The sequence below is a fragment of the Vulpes lagopus genome, chromosome 7 (genome assembly GCF_018345385.1).
Source record: "Vulpes lagopus strain Blue_001 chromosome 7, ASM1834538v1, whole genome shotgun sequence".
Taxonomy (NCBI): Eukaryota; Metazoa; Chordata; class Mammalia; order Carnivora; family Canidae; genus Vulpes; species Vulpes lagopus.
In genome coordinates, this window is record NC_054830.1 from 79,722,204 (window position 1) to 79,731,119 (window position 8,916).

Sequence of the window (8,916 nt, forward strand, 5' to 3'; positions counted from 1 at the left end):
AGCTCAGTCAACAAACACTGAACACGTAAGGGCAGACTCTGTACTACATACACACTGGGGCACAACCAGTGAACCAGTGTCCAGTCAAATGCCCTTTGTCCCAAATTAGTAGCTAAGTGACCACACACACACACACACACACACACACTAATTTCCTCACAGCCTTCCATGCAAAGTTAATTGTCAACCTCTGCTTTGGGTCCATCCTCTCTTCGGACCGTCTCAGACACTGTGCTCAGGGCTGCTGGCTCCCAAGTGTGGGAGACTCTTGTGTGCTCAGACGTCCGTCCTGACTTCCAGTGCTGTTGCATACTTGTACCACAGTTGCCCTCAAACACAACATATGTCATCCATTCATGTATTTATTCAAAAAATATGTAGTGATCACCTACTATGTGCCAGACTCTGTACTGGATACTGGGAAGAGGGCTCTCCTATAGGCTAGTTGGACAATGACAAAAACAAGTATGTGAATGTGATTATTTTCCATAATAATGGAAAGAGTTGGAAGGAAAGAAGGCTGAGCCCTACTGAGGAGGCGGTGTTCAAGTGGATGGTTTTGGCCAGAGAAACATCAAGTCTCCCCAGACTTGTACCCCTTTTTCTGTCGGTGGCATCTCCGGCCTCTCAGTTTTCTTAACCAGAAAACCCAGAGTCCCCAGCTCTTCCTGGTCTGGCCCTGTTGACCCTATTCTCACGTCCCTCTTGTGCCAGTGTATTCCTTGCTCACATTCAGGACATCCCTCTGTGACCTTGACGATCTTGACACTTGTCCCCTTCTAATCCATCTTCACCCATAACTGCCAGATCGGCCTTCCAGAAACGCATTTCAGACCACATCACCCTCCTGCTTAATAACCTGCAGTGGTTACCATGTACTCTCAGAACAAATCCCAATATTCACAGCCTGATGATCAGTGTCCTCCACAATTTTGCTCTAACTAACCACCTCAACCGTATTTCTCATGACAACATTTTGCACCCAACATCCTAACCAAGTTGTATATTCACAGAATTTTACTGCCTCTGTACTTCTGCTCATGCTGTTCCCTTATCTGGAATGCCCTCCCCACCTTTTGTGTCTAAGTGCCCGTGGCACCTGCTCCTTAACTACACACACACACACACACACATACACACACACACCTGTCACCATGGTCCTATTTCCCTCTCTGAAGGCCCACAATACTTTACCTGTTCCTCTCTTAGCCCCCTAACAGGCGATGAGCTGCCTGAAGACAAGAGCTCTGTGTGATCCACGTGGCCCTCTGTGACAGGGGGATGGGAGCGAGTGACCCTGTGTGTGTTAGGAGGGACTCCAAATCCCAACCCTGCCACCTGTGGGCTGTGCAACCTTGAACTATTTAATACTTGTATGCCTCAGTTTGCCCTTCTGTAAAATGAGGATTGACTGGATTGATTATATAAATGATAAACAGGGCTTGGCTCATCCTGTTAACAATTATTGTGGGAATAACTAATTGTGGGTAGATAGATAAGTCAGATAGATTCAGCAGAGGCAGTTTCCAGTTCAGATCTCAGGGAGGACCTTGGGGTGGACCATCCCTGGGTCATTCCTCTCTGACCAGGCTTCCCCTCCTGGCTGGCAGGACCCAGGGCCAGCTGCATACTCTCCTCCTCTCAAAGAATTTGGGGAGATACAGCCCCTCCCATGTGTACATGTGCCTCCATTCTGTTGTTGAGCCCTGTTTCTCAGTCTTCAAGGTTACCCAATCCCCAGGGATGCCCAGCAGCTGGAATCAGGCACCATCCTCAGCAACCAGGTCCTGAGCAAGCCAGTCATCCTGCTCTTCTTGCTATTCTGGGAGCTCACATGCACTCAGGCCAGCTGTGTAGTCAGGGCCTGGGCTTCCTCCCTCCCCAGGATGGCAGCGTGCTGAGAAGCAGGGAGCTCTCGGTCATCTCAAGCAAAGTTCTCCTCACCTGAGCCCTGAATCCCTCACTAGAGATGGCAGGAGTGCTCCCTTTGTACACCCATCCTCTGTGTGCTGCCCTGCTGGGAGACTTCAGGGTCCTTTGTGATCCCCACAGAGGAACCCAGATCTCCCTCTTGCCTCCGGAGAAAAGTTCATCAAGTCTCATTGCCTCCAAGGACCTCTGCTTCCTCTTGCTGTAGAATGGAAGTGCATAGAACCTTGCCTCCCTCCCCACACAATTGCTGGGGAAGGAGTGGGCAGCTGGACCACAGAGGGGTAGATGGGACCAGCCCCCACCCCGAAGACCCCACTCTGGAAGACAGACTGGGAGGAACTGCCGAGGGACGGACAACCCTACAGCATCCTCCCTCCTCAGAAACCCCAGTCACCCTGGATTGTCTGCCTGTAGGAACTCAGCCAGCCAGCGTCCCTTTGCAATCTCTTAATTGCTTGCTGAGCACCTACTATGTGCTGGCCGCAACAAAAAGAGAAGATGACAAAGGTCTGGGGAGAGTGACCTGTAACCATGCCAGACACTTTCCAGATAGAGCTCATGGAAGCCCCCCACACACACACACAACTGCTGTAAGAGCTGCATCATTATCACACACACACACACACACACACACCCCACTTCAGGTAAGAAAACAGTCTCAGAAAGGTGACATGACCTCTCCGAGGTCACATAGCTTCTAGGTGGTGGGACTGAGATTGAAACCCAGGTCAGTCTGGTGGCAGAGATAATCTTGACTGTCTTGGGCTGCTCCCGTCCCCCGCCCCACCCTCAGAGCACTCCCTTCAGAAGTCACCTGGGATAGACAAAGGCAAGGAGGTGTCAAGATCCTTGAGAGAAGAGCTGCTCCTCTCATCAGGCAAGAGGGTCTGAAAGGCAAGCGCTGGTTGTGGGTCTCAAATCTGTGGCTTTGGCCCCCTTGCCAGAGCTCACTGACAACTGTAAAACTTGCCCTGGCACGGGCAGGGGTTGGGGAAGCAACAAACATAGTTATAGGTCAAGCCAGGCCAAAGTCAGCCCTCCTCCTTCCCCCCACCACAGCCACTGCCCAAATTCCCTTCTCCTTGCTGACCTCCTGTGCTCCTGTCTCTCTAGACCCAGCTTCCTAAAACCTCGCTCCCCTTGACAGTCTTGGGTGTCCCCTACCACTCCCAGCCCTGAACTTTATCCCCCAGCAGCTTCAACTCGTGTGGATCCCACTCACCCACACTGTGGTCCCAACCCAGACCTTCGTTGATGCCATCCCTTCCATGTGATGTGCCTATCCTCTCCCCACTGTCCTCTTGCCTGGCTGCCCCTTCTAGGCTGGGTCAGATGACCCTCTTGCAGCACCCAGAGTGCTCCCATCTCTGCACTTGCCACACCCCTTTATTATGAGCTAACCCACCTGTACCCCACCTGCCTCCACAGAAGCAGAGACTGGCCCATCCACCACTGTACCCCCAGGGCTAGGATAGAGCCTGGCAGGTCAGGAAACACGTGTAAGAATAATAATAATGTCTCACCTTGTGAGACAGTGAGGAGCTGGCCAGTCCAGAGGCAGGAGCACCCCACCAAGCTGGGCTTTCCATTCCTTCAGTAAACATTTCATGAATCCACGCTGGCTTTGGCAGCGCATCCACTAAAATTGAAACGATACAGAGATTAGCATGGCCCCTGCGCAAAGAAGGATGACACACAAATTCGTGAAGCGTTCCATATTTTAAAAAAAGCGAAAACATTTCATGAATCCCTTCTCTGTGTCAGGCCCTGGGTGGGAGAGACACTGAGGCATCGAGTCATGTGAGAGACCCACCCTGCCTCAGGGTTGCTCACAGGCTCCCAAGGAGCCCATAGAATACAGCGACTAAGAACCCAAGTTCAGGGGCTCCCGGGGGCCTCAGTCGGTTAAGCATGTGCCCTCGGCTCAGCTCATGATCCCAGGGTCCTGGGACCAAGCCCAGTGCCTGGCTCCCTCTCAGCGGGAAGCCTGCTTCTCCCTCACCCTCTTGCCTCCCCGCCCTGCTTGTGCTCTCTCGATCTCTCTTTCTCTTTCTCTGCCAAGTAAAAAAATAAATCTCAAAAGAAAAGGAACAAATTCAAATCCCATCTCCACCACTTACTAGCTGTGTGACTTTGCACAAGTTTCCTACCCTCCCTGTGCCTCAATTTCTTTATCTATCGAACAGGAACAATAACGGCAGCTACGTCGGAGGGTGAGGGAGGAACAGAGGCAGTAATGCACGAGCAGCCTCCCTCAGGTGGGTGCCCAGCCTCGTGCTCCTGACCCCTCCGGGAGCCAGCGAGGCAGAGCCAGGAGGGCACAGGCTGCGAAGCCACCCAGCCGGGAACGCGAGGCCCGGCTCTACCAACCAGCTGTGTGACTTTGAGAAAGAGAGATGTGAAATGGACCGTTTCCCCCAGAACCCAGCCGAGCCTCCTTTTTCCCTTAGGACAAGTAGGGAGGGAAAGAATAACTGCTCTGCCTGCTTCACAGAGCCTTGTGAGGACAGAACAAGACAGTGGATGTAAAAGTCCTTTGTGAGCTGCACGGGGATTATTCTCATCAGAGCAGTGCATCCAGTCAGCTGGGCAGGCTGGACCGGGCTGGGTGTGCACGAGGACATATACAACAGGGCTTCGGTGAGCTTTGGGGTCACACCCTGAGGAGGCCCCATCCTCTGATCCCTGAGGCTGATTTCTGGGGCCCTTTCCCCAGTGCCTGCCAGGATCACCATGGCATCCAGGGCCACTCCTGAGGACTCACCCTGGCTGCAAAGCTGTTCCTGTGCCCTTGAATCTATTAAACAGAGCGATGTGATTAATTATTTTACTGTCTTTATGGCATCAACTTTAACTTGCTTCACATCCAGATTTCCAATTACATAAGCCAGAATCTTAAACTCGGGAGGACATGTATTATTGAACTATTTATAATCAGAGTTTTTCAGAGCAGAAAAAGCTCTGCCAGGCAAGAGCCACACAACCAAAATTAATGATTCAGAAACCAGAAGACAATCTTTCCATAAGGAGGGGTGTGGGATGCAAGCAGGAAAAGAACAGAGAGGTTGAGTATGAATCAAAGACGGCAAACCCTGAGTGGAAAAAATTAGAGGGGGAGACAAGCCATGAGAGACTCTTAACTCTGGGAAATGAATGAAGGGTTGCAGAAGGGAAGGTGGGCGGGGGGTTGGGGTAACTGGGTGACGGGCACCGAGGGGGGCACTTGATGCGATGAGCACTGGGTGTTATACTATATGTTATACTATATGTTGGCAATCAAACTTGTTTTTTGTAAAAACAAAAAAACAAAGATAGCAAACCATTTCTCCTGAAGGGCATCGACCTCCAAGGGGGAAGGCAGATCATTTGAGAGATGGGAGTCAGGGAGGACACACTCCTGCAAAAAACAATCAGATGTGGTTGAGGGAGCTATGGTTTTTTGTTTTTTGTTTTTTACCTTTAAAATACTTACATAATTTTTATTGAGATATAATTGATCTATAACATTATATTAGTTTCAGATATATAACATAATATTTGATATTTGTATATATTGTGAAATGATCACGTGAGTCTAGTTAACATCGATCCCCTCACATAGTTACAATATTTTTTCTTGTGAAGAGAACCCTCAAGATCTACTCTCTTAATGATTTTCAAATATACAATTCAGTATTGTTAACTATAGTCACCATGCTGCACATTATATCTCCAGGGCTTATTTTATAACAGGGAGTTTGTACCTTTTGACCCTCTTTACTCATTTCTCTCATCTCCCAACCCCCACTTCTGCCAACCACCAATCTGTTCTCCATATCTACAAGTTCATTTTTCATTTAGGGCTTTTTTTTTTCAGGTTCCACACATAAGTGAGATCATATGATATTCGCCTTTCTCTGTCGGACTTATTTCACTTAGCATAATAACCTCAGTGTCCGTCCATGCTCTTGCAAATTGCAAGATTTCCTTCTTTTTTATAGTTGAATACTATTCCATTGTATGTATGTACCACACTTGTGGGAGCTATTCTTTGATGAAAATAATGTAACCTGAGTTGGCCCAGCCACACCAGCTCCAGATTTAAAGTGGAGTCACATCATTACTGATGCCAATGTTCACTGATTCATTGTTCCCCCTCCACCTGATAATTCCAAAGTTCTAGCTGCTTTCAGCACCTCCTTAACTGGTTCCAGAAAGCTCGTGTATTTTTATCAGCAAATCCTATCTAGCTACTGCTTCATCTCCTCCTTCACCAAGTTACAGGAGAATCTCAGGGCCACCTGTAAGCCACCCTCCACCGGGCAATGCCTTCTCCACCACAGATGTGCTGGGAACTACAGGCTGTCCATAGCCAGTCTATGTCTCTGTGGGGACTGCCTCGCCCCCACTGTGCCGCTTCAGGGAGGCTTGTGTTCCAGTGATTTGCAAAGGTTTGATTAGAACAGACCTTTCCATGCTTACCCAGTATAGCTCCCTCCCAAACATGAGTCCACGATGGACTTGGACCAGGAGAAAAATCCTCAGACAGATCCTATTCCTTGCTGATGACTCCAGGCTTATCGCCAAGCTGAGTTTGTCAGCTTGCCTCAGTGCTGCGGGCAGATTCCTGGAGGCCATCTCATCAGTCCCCCCAGACAGGCAGCTCAGGATCAAAACAAGGCCCTGGTAGAGGAACATAGAGGAGACGCAGGGAGGTTACTCCTGTCTGTTGCACTCTAGTGACATGCCAAGTGCTGACCCATGCTGTGTCCTCATAGAAACTGATTAGATAAATGCCACTAGCCCCATTTCACAGATAATGGAACTGCAGCTCAGAGAGGTTAAGTAAGTCATCCAGGGTCCCACAGCTAGTAGGTGGTACCAGGCTCAATTAGGATTCATCCCAGTTCTGTTGGATGCCAAGATTCAAGTTATGACTCTCCCTCCTGCTGCTTGCTTAAGAACATAAAACGTGACAATCCATTACCAGGCCTTTGTCTAGAGAAAACTATTTTCAACACAGAAGAAATAAATGTTCTGTTTGTTTGCTTTCTGCAAGGGAAGCAGAGGGAAGAATTATCATCAACAAACACAGGCAGAGGTTTGTTGCCTCCTGGAGTGCATGTTTGCTGAAATAAAGCTACAGACTTAAAATGACACCCCCCCCCCAAAAAAAAAGATGACCCTAGAGAAAGTATCATGACTTCTTTTAAAAGCACTCCCTCCTCTTTCTAATGATAGAGACTGGCCAGCTCTTCGTGAAGCCTCTTTCCATGTCTCCTGAGCACTGAGCTAGACTACATTTCCCAGAGTTCCTTGCAGCTGGGCATGGTCATGTCCTTGGCTCTGCTCAATGGAATGAGAGCAGAGCCATATGGTCTAGTCACATATCAGTCTCACCACACGATCCTCCATGCACATTCCCTTGTCATCAGTCTCATGCAAATAAACATCATGAAATTAAAAATCCTGGTTGAAAGTAGCAGGACCAGGTGATGGAGCCTGGGTCCCTGAACCACCCTCTGCCACATTTAAGGACCACAGACAGTTTCTATCTACAGTTTCCAGAATTAGCAAAAACAACAACAGGACACCCAGTGTGACTTTCAAATAAGCAATGAATAATTTTTTTTAGCATAATATGTTAGGGACAATCTGGGGACAAAGGCAACCCCAGTCACCTTTCTGGATCAGCTCTGGGCCCTCAAGATCACTGGGCAGATAGCTATTATTTGAAACCTACTTAACTAAAAAATTATTTGTTGTATATCTGAAATTCAAATTTAATTACGTGTCCTATATTTTATCTGGCAACCTTGCACCTATCAGAACAGCTGTCTAGTACTTCATAGGAATGAGACATCTGATGTCCATTGAGGCATCAGATATTAAACAATCCAGGCAAATGAGCTCAATCTAGAATGATCAACATTTAAGCAAATAGACCAGCTTTTCTTAAGTGGACTGTTTGTAGCTCAGTAAAGTCTGTGAGGCTCTTACCTCTCTCCCTCCCATGGACACTCAGAAGGAAGAGAGAACCAACTCAGTTCTTGCCCCATGCCCCCACCTCAGGAGCTCTTCACTTGAGATCACCAATAATTCTGAGGGGTTCATAAACAGGTGTAAACCAAAGTTCAGATTGCCCAGAGACTAAGTAGTCCAGGGGTGAGGTGTGGGAGGTCTTTGGGAAAAATAGCAGCGACACTTGGCTCCTCCAGGGAACATGACAAAAGCCACCAGTTTTGGCCCTCACAAAGCAAGGGATGGATAAATGACCGGCCAGTCCGTGTTGAGACTGTCAGGATCAGGAACTATGGGCAGCTCAGAAAGTCAGAAATGTGAAATCTTGACATGTTGGGTGTTATTTCCAATGTAACCCAGAAAAAAACAAGATTTTGGAGCTATGTAGACCTAGGTCAAGTCCTGGTTTTACTGTTTTTCCAGTATGACCTTAGGCAGCTTCTTCCATCTCTCTGAGCCTTAGTTTCCATCTCTATATGATGAGATAACAGCAAACAAGTGTTGTAAATTACCTAAGATAATGTACCCAAAGCATGTAGCTCACAGTACATGGTAAACGCTACTTCCTCCCCTGAGGGTCGGACAGCTGGAGAAAAGAGGTGAAGGGGAGCTCACCTTCTTTATTACTCCCCAGTTTCCAATCATATACATGTTCCCTTCCCTTCTTCCCTCCCCGACCCCTTAGCCCAGAGACCATAGCCACCAGGGTGAGGTGGAAAGCGGTATGTTTCTGATGCCTCCAACTTTCCTTCCTAGACAAGGACCACAGAGTTCCCATCACCACAGAAATAGGGTTCCAAATAGAAGTAGGGCTTCCAAGTCCCCACGCAAGCCTCTCACCTAACATTGCTAAAACCCTGCCCTGTATGAGTAGAATGGATTTTAGGTATGCTAGCCTGGGACCTGATCACTACTTCCAGCCCTATCTCTCCAGACCTGAGTCTCGCTCCTTCAGAAGAGACTCCTTGTGAACCTCAGACTCCA

At 48.4% G+C, this 8,916-nt stretch overlaps 1 non-coding gene across 1 annotated transcript; it reads left to right on the forward strand.

The window, feature by feature from the left end:
* Positions 1–3,547: 3,547 nt before the first annotated feature.
* On the forward strand, positions 3,548–3,655 carry LOC121496330. The gene has a single exon (XR_005989162.1). It is a non-coding gene; the product is annotated as a U6 spliceosomal RNA (small nuclear RNA).
* Positions 3,656–8,916: the final 5,261 nt, after the last annotated feature.